The sequence below is a fragment of the Amblyomma maculatum genome, chromosome 9, assembly GCF_055883805.1.
Source record: "Amblyomma maculatum isolate TAMU_Amacu chromosome 9, ASM5588380v1, whole genome shotgun sequence".
Classification (NCBI taxonomy): Eukaryota; Metazoa; Arthropoda; class Arachnida; order Ixodida; family Ixodidae; genus Amblyomma; species Amblyomma maculatum.
Window position 1 is genome coordinate 47601714 of NC_139352.1, and position 19249 is coordinate 47620962.

Below are 19249 nucleotides of genomic sequence, written 5' to 3' on the forward strand. Positions count from 1 at the left end.
GGGTAACAATACAAAATATCGTTTCAAAAAATGACTGCACCTATTCTATCACTAGAACTTTCAATTCTGAGTCTACTGAAAGTTATGGCAAGACATTGTTACGCACACGTTGAGGAAAATGGTGGAAGCTTCCGATGTGTAATAAAAATGTGCTTTCAACTTTTTTTTTTTTCCTGTGCTGGCAGCAAATGATTAAATCTACCTAGAAAAAATGAAATGCTCGCGTTTTTTGAAAATAAATTTGAAGCAAATGTACTATAAGGTACTTTTATGAACATATTCACAGAAGTGGTCTAATCTTCCGATGTGTACCGAAATTCTGCATTTGAAATTTGTCCTGCTCTCGACACGAGTAATTAATACAGTCAGAGAAAACCAATTTGGGGTGCGTTTTTGAAAATTAGTAGTTATAAAAAAAGTTAGAAACCAGCCCAGAGAGGATCTGCGGATATATATTGACTGTTACGGTATAGTTATTCAGTACAGTTAAAAACTTACTACTTTGGTGACCTGTTTCCCCGAACATGCAAAAATTGCAGAGTACGTTGTTAGCCTGGACTAGCAAATTAAACATAGTTTTTGAAAAGCACCAAAGAAAGTCACTTTTATCAAGCGCGACTTTGGTCGAGCAGAACACGAGGGTACTTGGATAAAATTGTCTCTTTCGTTATTCCCTGGATAAATATAAAATCATTTTGTGTCGTCATGAGGTCACCTTCATTCAACTCCTCGAGGCTGAGCAGGATAAAGCAGTTCGGTGTACTCTTTCATTGCACTCTGCACTCTAGGTATAAGACCATTCCCATTGTGGTAGGCCGGGACAGAAATCCTCGCTCAGTTATCATTCTTTTTGGTGCACCGTATAACAATCGCATACAATTCGCCTTGTCTCATATTTGACCAGACTTTGACACCTCATCTTGTGCCGATAAATCCTTTATTGTTACCCCCGCTCTTCCCTGACGGAGAGGCAGAAGTTTGACTCTGTCTTTATCACACACACTCAAAAAAAAGTGACGAGTCGTCTTTAAAGTTTCCATAATAAAGGAATGTAAGAGATTAAAATTAGCACTGTTAATTTATCTGGGATCGTCCTTCTGTGCACAAAGGCTCGTTTGTTAAGATTATGCCTTTGCAAGCGTTGTTTTTATTCTGTTTTATACATTTTCACTTGAATAATTTGATTGTGTAATGATGGTCGCGTATATCAGTGCCGCCTAACCAACAGCATTGATTTCTTTTCAAACTATCTGATTCTTCTTTATTCTTCGTTCCTCCTTCATATAGGACACACCTCGTAAAGATTTTACTGATAAAAATGTAACCTATAAATAAAATTGCATTCGTGTTCTGCAAGACCAGTGGTGCACTCCACCCTCCTCTTGATTTTCGGCACTCAGACTTGTCCTGCGGGTTGGTTATTTCGTTTTGGAAGCCTCAATGGTTGTGTTAAATATTTTACTTACTTTTTTTTTTGTTTTGTGCGCCCATTGCATGAAACACATTTGTAACCACTACGAGTGGGAGGTGTGAATGGTGAAATGGGGAAGCGGGGGAGTGGGGAGGGAGACGAAGACTGCAAGGCTACTGTAATGTGCTTTCGGGAGTCCTTCGCGCGGTGTAAGCATCCATAAATGCAAACAAAAATTACCTTGTTGAGGGGGTACTGCTGACTTCGAAAGCTATATTGCGACAAAGCTTTATTGAGTTACAATACCCTGGAAGGCGCTATGCAGCGATGTTCGTCTTTGTAGCACCGCTGTTTGGAGTCAGATATGCTGCCGATAATGCTAGCAAAATTTTCAACTAAAGTGACAGATTGGTTATCGAACTGTTTCAATTTTCAAGCGTAAGCAGCACGGTCTTCGAACCGGGCCAAAAGTTCGGTTCGGCCGTGGCTCAGTATATCTGTAATCATTCTGCAGAATACATCTTTGGATGAAAACCGTAAATAATTTTCTTGCGAAGCGTGAGAAACTCTGACTTTTTTTTATCGTTTGGGGAAAAGAGTTGGTGCAAGTATTCGGTTTACTAAAAGCGAATAACTCTGTTGAGCGAGCTCTTACTGCTCTAAATATCATCCAGTAAAGTGACAGGACCGAACAAACCATTATACAAACGTGGGTAGCTAGGCTATGAAAGCGATTACTTACATTTAAGAACGCCGCAGAATATATTTTTTTTCTCGGTGTTTAATTAAGTAATTAAGTAACGCAGCGCAGTGGCCTCCAAGCTACATCATCGAAAGCTAAGGCCTGTGGGCGATTCCTCTGCCGGAGGGATACGCACGACAAATACACAGCGGGCCGTGTAACAAACACCTTTAATCTCACGTCCAGAAGGGGATCGTCCAAGGCGGTGCGGGGTCGTCGTCCGGGAGGGCAGGTAGTGAACCGCGGGTCGTCTCCGTGGCGAAGAGCCAGGAGCGAATAGCAGGAACGAAGAGGGCGAGACGCGGCGCGATCCCCGAACGAGCGGAGAGAGGGAAACAGGCACCGCGCAGGGAGTATTGGGAAATGGCGCGGCCTTTGAATGCGCGGCGCGCCACGGGCCTTAAAGATATGTGGCGCAGGGCCCCACAAGCCGAACGAAGCCTTTGGCAAAAAAGCAAGGCGATTTCCTCGTGTTCCAGATTGTCTGCGATCAGGTTACTCGAACTAGATTGAAATGGGCGGTGAACACCTAAGCGGGCGTTTTCTCCTTTCGGCTCCGCCAAAATACGTGCACCATATTAAGAAAACGAACTGCTCACCCTGTTCTCAAGAAGACAGTTTCTCCGCTGGGGCGCTGTTATGCATTTACCGAGACACAAGCAAATACCGCACACATGGGACATCCCTAAATTTGTTAGAATTTTTGTGAATACGGAATGTGAAATGAGCGGGAATTCGGGCCGGTTAGAGAAAAGGTTGCTCAACAGCACGTGAAAGGTACCACCGGTTGGTAAGTACTGACATTTAGCGCGGACTCTGTGGAGCAAAATAAAAGACACTTTGGCGCTTTTAGGATTTTTGAGAGATTTAGCATAGCGCGACCCGCGGCCGCCAACACGACCTACACACACCATGTTGTTTCCAACGCAGATGCTATTTATACCCGAACCGGGCAAAGCCATCACCCGAAATTTGCGCCCAATTTCCTTAACGATATGTGTCGGCAAGCTCTTCGAACATGCCATTCTCAATCGCCTGCAACCGTTCCTAGAAACAACAGGTTTTCTCTACGATGTTCAATTTGGCTTTCGGTTTGGTTTGTGAGGTTTAACGTCCCAAAGCGACTCGGGCTATGAGAGACGCCGTAGTGGAGGACTCCGAAAATTTCGACCACCTGGGGTTCTTTAATGTGCACTGACACCGCTTAGCACACGGACGCCACTCCCTTTCGCCTCTATCGAAATGCAGCCGCCGAGGCCGGGATGCGATCCCGCTTCTTTGGGCACAGTAATCGAGCGCCATAACCGCTGCGCCAATCCGACGGGGCTTCAATTTGGCTTTCGCCAAAACCCCTCGTCGCAAGACGTACTTCTCACCCTTAAAGAATCTCTCTTTCACACTAAGCGACGTACAGCCTCTACGCGCGCCATGTCGGCTCTGATATTTACAAGACATTCGATACGATAAGCCATGACCATATCCTGACGACATTAGCCACCACGGGCTGCGGCCCCCTCATGTGGCAATATGCTCGGGCCTTCCTTCAGGGACGCACGGCACAACTTTGGGCATATCGCCTACCAGCCTTTCCCCCTGCCTAACCGGGGAAGCCTTCAAAGGGAGGTCATATCACCTCTACTTTTTAACGCGGTCCTAGCACAATTGGCAAAGACACTTGGTGCTATTTCAGAGCTCGACACAGCCATGTACGCCGATGATATAGCACTCTGCACCACGGGCCAATCCTTTGGAACAGCCTGCAGTCTGCCATAGACATCCCCCCTACCTATCTAGAAAACACAGGCCTCCGCTGCTCTCCAACTAAATCTGAACGCTTGCAGCTGAAACCCCTACACAGGGATCCCACCATTGAACTTCACATGTACGGAAATCCAGTACCCATTGTGTCTCAGGTGAAGATTCTCGGCCTGCTCGTTAACAACGCACTTTATGCAACCGCCACCCTTCAGCTCTTGCAAAGACAGACCAAACAGGTTGCTGGACTAATAATGTGCGTGGCAGCGCGCATCCATGCGCTGTCTGAACGCGAGACCCTCAATATGGCCGACGTATTAACCATTAGCCGAATCACATACAACCTCCCATAACATATACTCACTCAGCGCCAAAAACAGCAGGCGGAGATCCTAGTACGCACGGCTGTCAACTGCGCCCCATACGTCTTCCACGGATGGTTAGCACGGAACGTCTACTGGTCACTGGTACCCACTATAACGTGAACGAAATAATAGAGCCTCAACTCACTAACCAATCAGCCCGCCTGAGTCGCAGGAAAACAGGACAATGCCTACTACGACAAGTCCGTCTTAATCCACCCATCCCCACCCCAGAAAGTCCTACACCTTTCATGATGATTCTGCGCACGCAGGATCACATATGCCAGAAGACCCTACCGCGCAATATGAGCGCTAGCCTTTATCAGTGTAGGTGGAAGGCTGGAGCGAGCTATTACACCAAGAGATCTTCCGATATCTCTTTCTGCCGACGCGACAAAGAATTCTAAAGTAGGGTTTTTCAAGGCGGTCGCAGCCTACGAAGTTGGCACAGCGGGGGCCGCCACCACTATCCGAACTTATTCGCCTGCAGATCTGTGGCTAAAAACAGCGCTAACACGAGATAAAGCAGAGAGAGGGGTGAGACGACGCTGTCTCTCCCTCCTCTCTCTCTGTCCCCCCTCCGGAAGGAGCCGCCATCGCACTTAAGCTGGCCCACTCCACCACTGACAAAGACATAACCAAAATTTGGACAGATTCTCAGGCTGCATACCGCCACTACCTAAATGGCGTGGCGACGCCTGCCACCCATCATATTCTTGGCACAGACACCTATCTCGACCGAACGGTTAGTCTGGCGTAGATCCCTGGGCATTCCTCGATCCCCGGTAATCACGCTGGCCGGAGAACTCACTTCCCGGGCCCCGGACGACCAGGCGCCCAACTCGGCGCAAGAGACCACATCGATCCTTTCTACAAATCATCAAATCACCACATTCCACAAACACAGCCGCATGACATTACCACTAACCCGCAGCACCTTGTCATCCTTGTCCAGTGCCACATGTCGACAACTGCAGACGGGTTGCTTCATTTCTCCTTACCGTATCTAATGATTTTACCACTGCTTGCCCCCTCACTGTGACTCTTGTGGCTTGCCCAAATCCTCACTTTTCGACTGCCTGTGGGAACGTCCTTCCCCCGAGGCAGTATCCCCCATCCCCATGCCACTTATTCTTTCTGGTAAGCTGTTTGGCGGACCGCTCAGCCATCCGGCCAGAAATGACTGGTGGATCAGGCTCTATGTGAAGCACAAGCCTGTGGACTGCTGCACCAGTAGGGGACCACCCCGGAAACCTTTCTTTTATCTAATAAAGTTTATTCCATCTATCCTTCCCAACGATGCAGGCGTTCGTGCAGCTGGCCGGTACCTTGCGGTTTCTGGCTTCGTCTGGCTTTCTGTGCGGTGCTGTGCGATGTCAGCGCACGTTAAAGATCCCCAGGTGGTCTAAATTGCTCCGTAGCCCTCCACTACGGCTCCTCTTTCTCTCTTTCCACTTTCACGCCCACCTTCCTCCCATCCCTTACGGCGCGGTTGAGGTGTCCACAGAAATCAATCTGGCTTTCTGGCCTCGCGGAAGCGCGGGTCGCGACAGCCGCCGCGGAGTGTACTGCGCTAATTATCTCTCCAGCAGAGGCTTTTCGCATAGCCCATTCTGACCCCGCTACCACATATATCTCGCGCCGCCACTACGCATGCGTAGCTACTTCGATTCCTACTGTTGCTATTCGTGATCTGGAGCCCATGGAAATCTGCACATGTCCATTCAACGCGCGGAAAGCGATGGCGGCGCGCACTGCGATATTTGTGCGCGAGACATCAGCTGCGCCTGCGCAGATGGCTTTGATAGGCCAGTTCGGGCTCACATCTGCCACTATGCCGGCACAGCTGGGTCCCCGCGCGTTAAAAGCTCATTAGAGCTGGAGAACATGGGCAGTGGTATGATGAGGCTCTTTTGCTCCGATAAATTGGAGCGTCCACTGAGTAAAGCATGGACAGGTAAAACAATTCCCTTCCCGCATACACAAGAGGTGGACATGCCAAGCGTCTGGTGTTTCTAAAGAGAGGCGCTAGCCGGTACGTTTCTTAAAACGCTGCTCTTACGCGCCCTTTTGGCGGTTGATCGGCGTAGCTATTGGTGTCGTTGTGGGCATAGAGTTTTTTAAGAGTGTAAGAAACCCTATGGTTGTGGATGTAACCGAGTGAAATAGTGCCACGAGCCACGAGAGAGTGACAAGCCAGCGAGAATTTCTCAGAAGAAGAGAAAGAAGAGCCACGAGTTCTGCGCTGCTCCCTCGTGGTTCTTCTTTCTCTGCTTCTGGGAAATTCTATTTGGCTCGTAAGAAAAATAATCAGTTCTCTGTAGTTTTAGATACGTACACCGGCTGCCCTCAGACTGGGTTTAAGGCCCATCAAGTTGCCGTGCGCAACTTTTACCTTAAATCCCCATATATTGTTTATTTATTTACAGATACTGCTAATCTCCTTCGGAATTGTTGCAGTTGGGCATATGTTAGTACAGAGAAGTGTATATAGAGCATATAAGGAACACACAGTGACATGATCATATGTACAAAGCAAATCAAGAATGTAAAATGCATAGGGTACAAAAATGGTGAAACATATTATACAAATAAAAACAAATATGAGGCAGATATGAACGAGAATTATACATGTATTACGACACTAAGAGAAGAAAAAAAATAAACGTACTGTTTTCACATGTATACGCGTAAATCACAAGGAACAGAACAAGAACAGAATCGAACGGGCGGCATACCGAGAATATGAGCATAAAAGAACTTTTTGCTAATAAGTTAAATATCTTTCCACTGCGGTTGCAAACTTAGTAAACGAAGATAAATTAGTAATAGATGAACTCAGGCTGTTCCATTCTCTTGTGGCTAAAGGGAAGAATGAATATTTGAATCAGTCAACATGTGGAAGTGATATTCAGTTAGCGTTTTTGAACGCTTATTACGTGTCGGCCTAGTTGCAGAGAAAGCGATGTAGTTAGCAGGATCAACTTTTAAGTGTCGATGAAGTAGTTGGCACAAGAGTTTAAGACGTGCGATTTTAGCTCGGGTTTGAAGTGTTTTTATTCCCTGTCTTTTCATTTTTTCAGTTGGTGAGTCAGTTGTTCTGTATTTATTAAATATGAACCTTACTGCCTTCCTTTGTACTGCTTCATTTTATTTATGTCTTGATTGGTAAAAGGAAACCATACGACATTTGCATATTCGAGGACAGAGCGAATCAGTGTATTGTAGGCTAGTAATTTAGTTTTATAGGTAGCTATTTTGAGGCGCCGCCCGATAAAGAATAGCCGTTTTAGTGCAGTTGAGCTTATATAATTGGTATGGAAATAAAGGCAATTCAATTCAATACATACAAGCATCTCTAAGATTTAATTCAGCCTCAATATATCGCAAAAACGCTTTATAATAGCTGCGCTCCAATTTCTCATTAGGGAGTGTCGCAATCATCCTTAAAACTTTTTTTCTTTTTCATATCTTTTTAAGCAAAACTTTATTTACGCCGCCTTCTATGTTAAGTTAGCACGTGCCTCAGACGGCCAGTTACTGAAGACGATAGATTTAGTAGTAATGTTAGCACCGTGCAACGTCTATCACGGACGTACGTAGCAGCTACCGAGAGTCCACGGCACAAGAACAAAACGAAGTTTTTACCGAACGCCCAATGTCAGAGCTAAAAGAGGCAGGATGTGAATAATCACGAAGCAAGGCGCGCAAACGGCTAAGTGAACTCATCAAAGGAAAGAGCACAGGCCTCGTAATGGCGTCGTCGAAGTTCCATTAGGTCCGAAGGATATCCTCCGCCATATTCGTACACGTGTCCGATGCACCGTCGCTACAGACGTCGTTCGTACTTCTTGTTCGTCTTTCTCGTCAGGGTCGTACAATCTTTTGCGGAGACAGGAGCATACGGCTAGCATCGATCCGTGATAGCAGAAGGCACCGCGAAGTGTGTCACGAACGCAGCGACCAATTTCTCTTCATATCCGTCGCCGCGGCGCCACCACTACATGATTTCGGAGATGTTAGCAGCTAATAGCCCACGGTCTTTTGCTGCTCCCCAGCGCTGCACCTTGTCCTTAATAGAATTTTGCGTAATTCATTCTTCTCCGAGGAAGTGGAGCTACAAGTGCTAGCTGTTGGAGCTACAAAATAGAGTCCTTTGGTCCTGTCTCCTCTGTCGGTAAAATGAACCCGACCTAATCTACCTCATTGTCACTTTTATGATTAGTTCTACTTTTTGCAGGATTCCCTAAGTTCATTTTGCAGCCGGAAGCCTGCCAGGGATAGCAAAATGGTAAATCAAGACTTCGCGAGCAAGCTAACACATTATGAAAAACTTTGCTTATTTCGGCAACGCAATTGAATATGTTGCCGGCATGCAGTATTTTCCCATCGTTGTCGGCTATTTTCATGAACCGATATGTCAGTAATGCTTTAATCCGCCGGGGTGGCGCAGTGGTTACGGCGCTCGACTACTGTTCCCAAGGACGCGGGATTGAATCCCGGCCTCGGCGGCAGCTTTTCGATGGAGGCGAAAAACAAGGTGCCCGTGTGCTGTGCGATGTCAGTGCACGTTAAAGAACCCCAGGTGGTCGAAATTTCCGGAGTCCTCCACTACGGCGTCTCTCATAGCCTGAGTTGCTTTGAGACGTTAAACCCCACAAACCAACCAACCAACCAACCAACCAACCGACAAACACACAGATACACACCTTGAATGCTCGAGATGCCTGTTTCTTTCGAGCATTTACAGTAAATTAATCAATGTATTTAGTTATACCTCACAGGCCCCGGGAATAGGGCATTACTTGAGGGATTATATAATTAACAACATATTGTCACGAATACAGTGCGTTTACATGAAAGGCATTATGGCAGATACACAGAGTCAAAGGCTGATCTACAGTAAGTCCCAGCTAGAAGAAGGCTGTTTATCGCAAATGCGGACTTTTTTGCACTGCCTGTACTGGTATGCACTTCACTTCACTTCACTTCACTTTATTACCTTAAAGCCCCCACATTGGGGGTCTTTAAGGTAAGAAGCAAACAGGCAGTGTTTGCTTCTTTGGGCCCCATGCATAGCAGGTTATAATCCGCCCTTTTCACAAGATATGGCGTCCACTGATGATGGCTAAAAATTCTTCTGCTATTGTTGAAAAAAAAAAAAAAACGCACTTAGGAGACGCAGCCGCGATCTGTTTCCACGAAGTAACCTGCACCTGCGAAGTGGCGATCTGTGGGCTTGACAGCTGCTGCCATCTGTCGCATAAGCCTGTTACGAATTGGAGCTCGATTGCCCAGCTGAAGCTTGCAGTTCGTTTTCAACGAGTGGTGGAGCGCGCACGCGCAGAGTGGCTCCGTGGGAAAGAGGCGGATTGAAAGTTGCTTTGCGTAATCCAAACAGCCTACCAGAGTGCGCTACGTGCTGCAGCAAGAATTCTGGGCGTGTCATTCCCTTTGAAATCGTTTCTTCTCTATTTCGTCTTCCGGCACAGCAGTGCCGAGTAGTCGACGCTCTCGTGTTCTCATCAAAACTCTGGAAGGCTGTACATACCTCACAGGGTCTCGGGCGGCATACAATAGTCTAGTTCACCTAAGTTGGTGTTCTGAAGATGCGTGCAAAACGAAACATTTTTCTTTCCATAGCTCTCATTTTCCCATTCTTCCCTGGTGTGACAACTTGCTACACTAGTTTACATTTCTGGTAGAGCATACTGTGACTCCACGGAAAAGGAGAAGCTAACTGACATTTCAGTCGTGTTTCTATGAAAGCAGGACGCAAAATGCACCTGTGTGCGGCGAACGATCGTTTAGGAATCCCAGGGGGTGGAAGCTATTCTGGAGCCCTCCACTACAAGTATCTTCAACTCCTCCCTTTGCATTCCCTCACGATGTGGTAGATCTTTCAAACAATAATTTAGGCAGTTACTGCGCGCTTAATTTCCTGAAAATATGTTTGACATTTTTTACACTTGAAATGCCGCTCCATTCGATGTGCGAAAAAAGAAAACGCGATTTCATTCCCTGCATCTAAAATAAGTTGGGCGCCAATGTCTGGCAACTTGAAAAAAAAAATGCCGACTTGCCGACCGTTTTGGGGGACTAATTAATCGCTACTTGTAAATAAATTAATTATTCTTTACATGTTTCTTGCATTCATACATACATGTGTAATTTACTAAAATGTGAGCAACATATATTTTCTAAAGCTTGAACTCTCTGTTAAAACTTTTAGGAAATAAAGAAAAGGATGACGCCCAGCGTTGACGAAGAACTATGCTGCAAGAAATTGTGAATATGAATTAGAACGGATTAAATCAAAGAATCGCGTGCACCCTTTATTTCCCAATGCCTTACGGCGAAAACAGTAGTTTTTGGCCGCACACCGTTTGAAGCCCTTGGAGCCCCGGCGATTGAGTATTGGCCAACAAATATTTCACGCGTTCGGGACCCACGTAAATCTAAGCCCTCGCTTTCGACTGGAGCCTTGGCGTGAATTCTCCCCACCGACCGGTGAGAATACGACCGGCGAACGCACTGTATACGAATACGGCTCCCAGGCCGGCCATGCATCTTCGTGTACGCACGGTCTGCTGAACGGCTCCCGCCGCCGCCTCTAGGAGCATTGGGCGCCAGTTAACGATAAGGAGGGGCTGTGGTGGCCACGGCTTGGCCTGGCTCGCCGTGGATCGACGCGGCCGCCATTGCCAGATTCAGGGATTGGGGAAGGGGTGAATACGAGGAGGCGAATAGGGAAAGAAAGGGTGGAGGGGGGAGAGGTGCTCGCCCAGCAGCGGAGCCAGTGAGGCGCATACTCGCTGGGGAGATTAGTAACGCCTCAGCAGGGCCGGGAGAAATACTCGGCGAAAAGGAAAGCTGCGCCATGGACAAGAGGTTCTGTGCACCGACGGACAGAGTGGCGCAGTGCAAGCGGGTAAAGGCAAGCGCATGTTTACCGGGGACTCAAAGTGGGCCTTTGGTTTCTATCGGTGTCGTTCTTTCAGTCCTTACTTATAAAAACGCAAGCCGGAACCTGAAGCGTCCAAGCAAAACTACAGGTGCAACTCGAGAAAGGAGACTGAAGTTCTTTCATCAGAAGGAAAATATTTGTATGACAGAAATCAACAGGAATTAAGTCCCCATGACGGCGCCTTCAGCTCTTTCTTGTAGCTGGTCTCATTTTGTTTTGCATATGCTCGTCACGTGATGCAAGGGTCTCGAAAGGGCGCTGCAATATTGTCATTTTCATCTTTCCCTTTCTAAGGGCGATGATGCATCTCCTCTGAGTCATGCGTGCTTGGACTTATTAAGCGTGAACATCTCATAAAACAATGTTTAAGCGAATGCTGCAGTCACTACGTCGCTGCTTAGACTTAGTCAGGTTGTACGTTGAAGAAAAGAAAAATAGGAAAACAATCGCATAAAGCCATGAATGCCCGCGACAACCATCCATTATTAATGAAAATTGCGCCAGGACCACGGATGAGCCTGTGATACAGATATACAAGAAAAATATAAAGGAGGAAGCGTTGCGAGAGCGCTGACCTCAGTCTGGAATGTTACCGTTTGGTACTTAACTATTAACTAGCTGAGAGCTTTCCACATAGGCGTCTGCTGCTGTACCCCTTGCTCCGAATTCCTTTGTCCAGTTTCTTCTTTACCATTTGCATAGACTGTCCGCAGGGGTAACGTTAATAAAAAATTACATGTTAATATCTGTGGTCCCGACTGCTGTAATGTAGTATTTATATTCAGAAATTGTGCACACGACTGTGAAGTGAAATGTGTTTTACTATGCCGGACACCGCGCTGAGAGTGTGCCTTTTGCGGCTTTTATCTTTGCATTCTTTGCAGAAGTAAAATGCCCAATACCCCGTAGCAACGAGACGCGCAGTATATGCTGTGACTGGTGCCTTGCCGCTGAAAGCATTACCTTCTAGCGACTAAATAGATGCACTGAAAGTAGATGGCAGCACTCCAGTGCACTTGTATTTGCTGTTTGCGTGAGCACGGGGGTGTTCGTCCCGGACTGACAGAAGGCAAATACATAATTGACATATTTATCATTATGGTCATCGTAGTCCTTGGTGCTTCGTACGTCAGCCTAACACGCTGTGCACTGTCAGTGAGCGTTTAACCCCCCCCCCCCCCCCCCCCCCCCCCCGGAGGTCGAAATTATTTCAAACACTTTTGCTACAGCGCTTCAGGTCTTGACTTGGTGTCTCAGTGGTTAGAGCTTTCCAGTGATGAGTACAGAGGGACGGGTTCAACACCAACCACGGTGGGTGCAGTGCCATGATAGTATGACAGTGAAACAAGGCTCCCATGTACTTTGCAACGGTAGAGCACATTAAACAAACCCAGGTGGTCGATATTATCCAGAGCTCTACAATACGGCATGCCTACCCCGCCGGGGTGGCGTAGTGGCTACGGCGCTCGACTACTGTTCCCAAGGACACGGGATCGAATCCCGGCCTCGGCGGCCGCTTTTCGGTGGAGACGAAAAGCAAGGCGCCTGTGTGCTGTGCGATGTTAGCGCACGTTAAAGAACCCCAGGTGGTCAAAATTTCCGGAGCCTTCCACTACGGCGTTTCTCATAGCCTGAGTCGCTTTGGGACGTTAAACCCCACAAACCAAACCAAACCATCAAAACCTGCGACGCTTCGGTGCGTTAAACCCCATAAAGCAAACCCAGCTATAGCGCCTCCTTCTCTCTCCCTTTACTGTATTTCCCCCTCTAGGCGCGACTGACGTGTCCACCGAGGAGGCGGTTATCATAAGGACAACATTTGTGTTTATGATAAAGGCCAGATCTCCCGTGGCTCAATAAAGGTAGGGTCAAAGTCGCATTGATCCATTTACTAAGTATTCCACTGCAGTGCCATTACCGAGAAGGTAAATTGACTGTCAGGCGCTATATATGCCCACCTTGTGCACACCCGTTCCTTTTCATATGCATGTACCGATATTATGCGAAAGCGTATTTGAACTCGTTCAGCCGAAAAAATTGTCACCTTTGCTATGTCCTAGTTTTTAGAAAGACACGTCGAAAGAAAAAAAAAACATGGACTTGATTCTGCATTAAAACTGCGACGTAACTGCTAGTTCGGACCAACGGCATGCATTATCTGTTTTAAGCAGAAAGTTTCTTAAAGTTCCACTTATAACTGGAACCTAAGTGAAACCAGATTGAGTGTAGTCGCATGTACCACCTGCAATTACATTGCAAGAACGCACACGTCGAAAAACCTTTCTTTGTATGTTAATGCGAGGCTCCGGAGAGCCATCCAAAAATTGCCATAGCCGACGGTATTGCACGTCGTCCAGGCGGGGCATTGGGAAAAGTTTTCAACTAGCAATAGTCGCTCCTCAGTCGAGACTTCATTGGATGCGACACTGCCTCTGCGCAAAGCTGACCAAGACAAGCAGTGCGCGGAGGCCCATCTGGGCCGGCCTGCATAGCGAAACAGGTTTTCAGCCACACGTCAGGGAACCAAAGTAGGGACCACGGATCGGAAGATAGCACCTAACCTGAAAAAATCATTTTTCTGCAATCCCTAACCTGTACCTATTAACTGAAGTTAAGCCGCCAAAATGAAATTTGGGAGAAAACATTCTTGTAAACCATCATATCCGGGGAGCATCTGCAGCACCATTCGCAAAAAAAAAAAAAAAAAAAAAAGGAACAACAAGCGCCGGCTTAGCTTGGCTAAACCCCGATAGGCATGCAGAAGCGAAATTTCACTCGTTTAGGGAAGTTTTGTTCCGTTTAGCTTTGCTTTTACCCTTGTTGCTATGTTTATAGGCAAGAACTTAGCGCACACTTTAGTCTTACTGGGGATGAAATGGGGCCTAATTAACGTCTTTAGGGCAGATTTGTCAGAGCGGATGAAGACGATGGCGCGGGTTTTCGTTTTTCATTTTTTCTTTATTTTGCGGTTGCTGAAAGGAATCTTCACTATCATCCCGGTGAAGTCTATGAAAGCGGGTAATAATGGTTCTGCATTCAAATTGCCACCATTAGGCCTGGAAAACGCGCAGAACAGTCGTTAGTTGATTCTTTCGCAATTCTAAAGGGTCTTGCTGTCCGCGCAAAAACTATGATCGGCTGTTCTGTACGGTGCTATGAATATCCTAATACTCTTTACAGATTCATTCCATTGATAATAAATACATCCATGTGCTGGAACATCATTTTTGGAACGCTCTAGGTTGTTGGTTGCCCCGCCGGGGTGGTACAGTGGTAAGACGCCCGACTACTGTCCGGAGTTCCCGGGTTCGAACCCGACCTCGGCGGCTGCGTTTCGATCGAGGCGAAACGAAGTGGCGTCCGTGTGCTGTGCGATGTCAGCGCACGTTAAAGATCCCCAGGTGGTCGAAATTACTCCGTAGCCCTCCACTACGGCTCCCCTTTCTCTCTTTCGACTTTCACTCCCACGTTCATCCCTTCCCTTACGGCGCGGTTCAGGTGTCCACATAGCAAGTGTGACAGATACTGCGCCTTTCCCTTCCTGTGAACCAATTATTATTATTATTATTATAGGTTGTTGGTCTGATTTTAGAAAATGCACGAGCAAAGTTTCTGTTAACAAGAATGTTTAATTCTTTATTTTTGCAATCAACTGAGTCACAGGATTAATTGGTCGTAGTGCAGGTCAAGCACCACACTAGCCAAGTGATGCTGTTCTTGACTCGTGCCTGCATTGTCTCCACTGCGAGCTATCTATAAATTATTAGTGCCCATGAAATACCCCCGGTGTATTGGGTGGGGCGCTTTTTGTCTTTTTTGCTTTCTTTCAGAGCAGCAGCTCTTCGTATTTCGTTCCTTGAACCAGCGGCGGACGCGTTTGATGTCCAGGCGAGGAGCATTCCGCCACGCACCACCGGCCGCGGCGTTGTTGGCTTAGCTTGGCTTGGCTTGGCTTGTGGGGTTTAACGTCCCAAAGCAACTCGGGCTATGAGAGACGCCGTAGTGGAGGACTCCGGAAATTTCGACCACCTGAGGTTCTTTAGCGTGCACTGACATCGCACAGCACACGGGCGCCTTGCTTTTCACCTCAATCGAAAAGCGGCCGCCGAGGCCGGGATTCGATCACGCGTCCTTGGGAACAGTAGTCGAGCATTACTCGCGGCAGCAGAGCGATCGACCGTTCGGGCAAGTTAATTGACGTTTGAGAGATGACGTGGCATTAGGGACGCTTAAAGAAAGAAAAAAGGATTTTTCGCCCACAACGCCGGCGCTTACATGGATGCCAGATTTTCTGGAGAACGGAGCCTTTAAAAGTTATCAGGCTAAATTGCAGCGTGAGCTATCGGCAAAATTCATGCTGACAACCAACGCACGCATGGGGTAAAAGCTCCTCAACCTCGCATCACAAGCGCTAGACAAGGCGGTACAACTATGTAATGTGGTAGAGCGTAAGGGTGCTCAAGGATACAATGCTATCGCATATTTATACGTAATCAGATTGGTGGAGTAAAAAAAACAACAACTAAACATTGTAGGAAAGCGTATGTGTTAACGTACGCAGTTCACCCGCCGCAGTGGCTCAGTGATTAAAATTCACAGAGGCTTAGCTGTAGTTAAGCCTACAGGAGATTGTGAAAGCAATATTCTTGGCTACGCTATTCTTCTTCATTGCCGTTCCTCTTCACTTTCTTGAGCACGTTGTATACCCTCTAGTTGCATTCTTGCGTTGCACATTAAATATCCCCACGTGGTCGCAATTACTCAGTACCCCTCCACTATGGCACCTATTCATCTATTTCTTCTTTCCATTCCCTTACGGCGTTGTCCAAGCGTTTATCGAGAAGTGTGTGACAGATACCGCGCCTTTCCTTTATGTAAAGCAAATTATTTTGACTACAATATACCGCGGCAACAAGGTATGCTCGCGTGTCACAGTGAGGGAGAGCAGGTGGCTTCGACCTCACCATTTTTATACTTGGTTAATAAAGATCCCCAGCTGGTCAAAATTACTCAGGAGCTCACCACTACTGCCCCTCTTTCTCTCTTTCCACTTTCACTCCCATCTTCCTCTCTTACCTTACGGCGCGGTTTAGGTGTCCACAGAAAAGTGTGACACTGCGTCTTGCCTTTCTCATGAACCAATTATTATTATTATTATTAATAAAAATTTCGACCACCACCACATGTTACCTCCGGATCGATCCATTCTTTGTTTGACAAATGTATTTGTCCTCGTGTCATGATGCCGTCCTCATGTGACGGTGCAGTCATTCTTCTCACCCCTGCCCTGGATTATCGGCGCGTCATTATCGACTGTGCCGGAGTACCCGGGTTCGAACCCAACCTCGGCGGCTGCGTGTCGATGGAGGCGAAACGAAGAGGCGTCCGTGTGCTGTGCTATGTCAGCGCACGTTAAAGATCCCCAGGTGGTCGAAATTACTCCGTAGCCCTCCACTACGGCTCCTCTTTCTCTCTTTCCACTTTCACTCCCATCTAGCTCCCTTCCCTTACGGCGCGGTTGAGGTGTCCACGGAAAGACAAGTGAGACAGTTACTGTGCCTTTTCCCTTCCTAAAAAAATCAATCAAAATCAATCTCGACTTGGTCTTACGCCGAGCACCTGAATCACGCCCGCGGCTCAGCTTTGGCAAGGACCGACCCGCGTAGACCTCCGTTTAGCTCCCGCATGGATTGAAATGCAACTGGTTCAAAGTTTTGCGGCATTTTTAGGGCGCACAATCTTTAATCAGATACTGGGCCTTTCCTTTCCTGTAAACCTCTTAATTGTCTCTAAGCAATTACCTAATTAACCCACACCAAGGATACGATAGGATAGGATAAACTTTATTGCTCTACTTTAGAGTGTATTCCCCTGAGTGTATATTCCCGACAGAGTTCCTTTAACTTCTTTGCGTCGATGGCGTGGCTCCGTCTCACAGGGTTGGCGCCCCTATTCCAGGGCATCACAGAATTTTGCTGCTCGCTGGGCATGGATGACCAGTCCTCTTTGGAGGATTGGGTTGGCGCTGGAGAGCATACTCTTCCACTGTTCTGCACTCTGATTTTCTAGTTTGTGGAAAGCTTTGTTTCTATCGAATTCCCAAGTGATGTGATATAGGGTGGGTATAGCACCGCACCATGGACAAACGTCCCCGTATTTTCTGAATATCGGGGCACACCGAGACTGAGGGTTAACCAAAGGGCCGACGAAGTAGCTCGCGGGCACACAAACCGAGCGCTTCTCAACGCGGACCCGGCTATCTTCATGAGGGTAATCCCGACTTATTCTGATATCCTAAATTATTATAAAGGGATGAGATTAAAATACCCTCCTTCCCACAACGTCTTAAATCAACAGGAAGAAGTCTACTGGCGGAAACTGCCAACTGGAACCTTCCTTAATTTATACACCTTAAGCAAAATGTTCCCGAACCCACACCAAACATTTTGTCACTTGCACATCTTTTTTCGATGCTCTTTCCGATGATGTTTAGAAAAAGCTTTATTAGACACGCACATTGACATGTGTGTTGACAAATGACTAAAACTGAAATCGTACGCGGTTAAGAACAGGAGACACTGCACATAACATACCACATGTCGAGGAAACAGGCAACCGGGCAGGAAAATAGGCAGTGGGAAAGGTTAGCATAAGGGAAGGGCAGTTAATTGGGGCATGAAAGATCGCCGGAGAATTTCTACAGATATAGCCGTGCAGGGCTTATGGGCGTATTCAGCTGTGTCATGCCTAAGGACATGAGCCTCCGGAACGGAGAGGTTAGGATGAGGTTCGGGGTAGAGCTTGCGGTCTAAGCGAGAAGCATTGGTGGCGCGAAGTGACATTTGACCCCGCCTTCGAAGGACCTTGGCCAGGGGATGAACGGTGCCCGGTTACGAGTTTCACGGGGCAGGCTGGTTCGCCAACTCATTGCCGTCAATCCCCGAGTGTCCAGGGATCCATCGGACGACAACGGGGAGCGCGACAAGTGAGGCCTCGAGCCCCGTGGACAGATGAGGTGTGAGGTTTTTTGATGGAATGACACGAATAGCCACCTGGAGAGTCAGTGTATATACTGGGGCATATGGGAGAGAATGGAAACTTTGAACTGCATGAATGATGGAGAAGACCTCAAGCGAGATAATATATGAAGGGCGGAGAAAGGGTTCCTTTCTTCTGGTGTGAGTGACAGGGGTAGATAGATGATGATGAAAAGGACCTGGCTTCCGGATCTGCGAGAAACCACATAAGAAGCATCCATGTAAGCGACTCCATGGGTATTGAAGGGCGGACTATGATGAGAGGCAGCAGCATGTCGGCGGCCAGCATGCAGGACCGGCGACATATTGGCTGAAAGAGAAACCATACGGAGGTTAGTAGCCTCCGGCCGGGAAGGAGTTGGCTGAGGGACTGAATGTATGGGGTAAATACTAGCCTGGTTGAGAAGCAAGCGTCCATGAGCCATCCGGAGAGGCGAGCTACCTTTCGGTCGCGGTGAAGGGAAAGGAGACTACAGAGAGGATGAAAGCGCCCGGTGGCGTAAAGCTTATCGGTGGAAGTGGTTATGGGAAGACGGAGAGTACCTTTATAAAGGCCGTGAAGAGCTGTTGCAAGTGTGCCTAGTCGACTCTGGGTGAATGAACGGTGTGGTATGAAATAATGAAATTTGTTAATAGGCAGCGCGTGAGCCAGTCGACAGGCGTCAGCTTCCCACAAGCCAGAGGACCATCTCACAACTCGGCGAAGTAAAATGGGTGACAGACGGACAGGTAAAAATAGCCGCATGGAGAGCCCCGACATTCTTGGCGCATGCGCATGCCAAGAGGCATGCCAAAAACGCGACATTGAGAAACTTTGGGGATCGGGGGCCGCCCAAGGTAAGGGAGATCAGTGAGTTGTGAGCTCGTTGATAGGCGGAGTGAGTCGAAAGTAGGAGTTCAGACTTATCGGGCGCGGGAGACGGGCCTGTATGGTCAACAAAGGAAGAAATGATATCCAATCCCTGCTAAATGGTG

At 47.5% G+C, this 19249-nt stretch overlaps 1 protein-coding gene and 1 non-coding gene across 3 annotated transcripts in view; both read right to left on the reverse strand.

The window, feature by feature from the left end:
* The window catches only part of LOC146179004 (uncharacterized), a 51747-nt gene that overhangs the window by 17106 nt on the left and 15392 nt on the right, over positions 1–19249 (reverse strand). The gene's annotated exons all lie outside the window — the stretch shown is intronic.
* On the reverse strand, positions 13540–13681 carry LOC146179005 (U4 spliceosomal RNA). Its single transcript, XR_014701002.1, has one exon. It is a non-coding gene; the product is annotated as a U4 spliceosomal RNA (small nuclear RNA).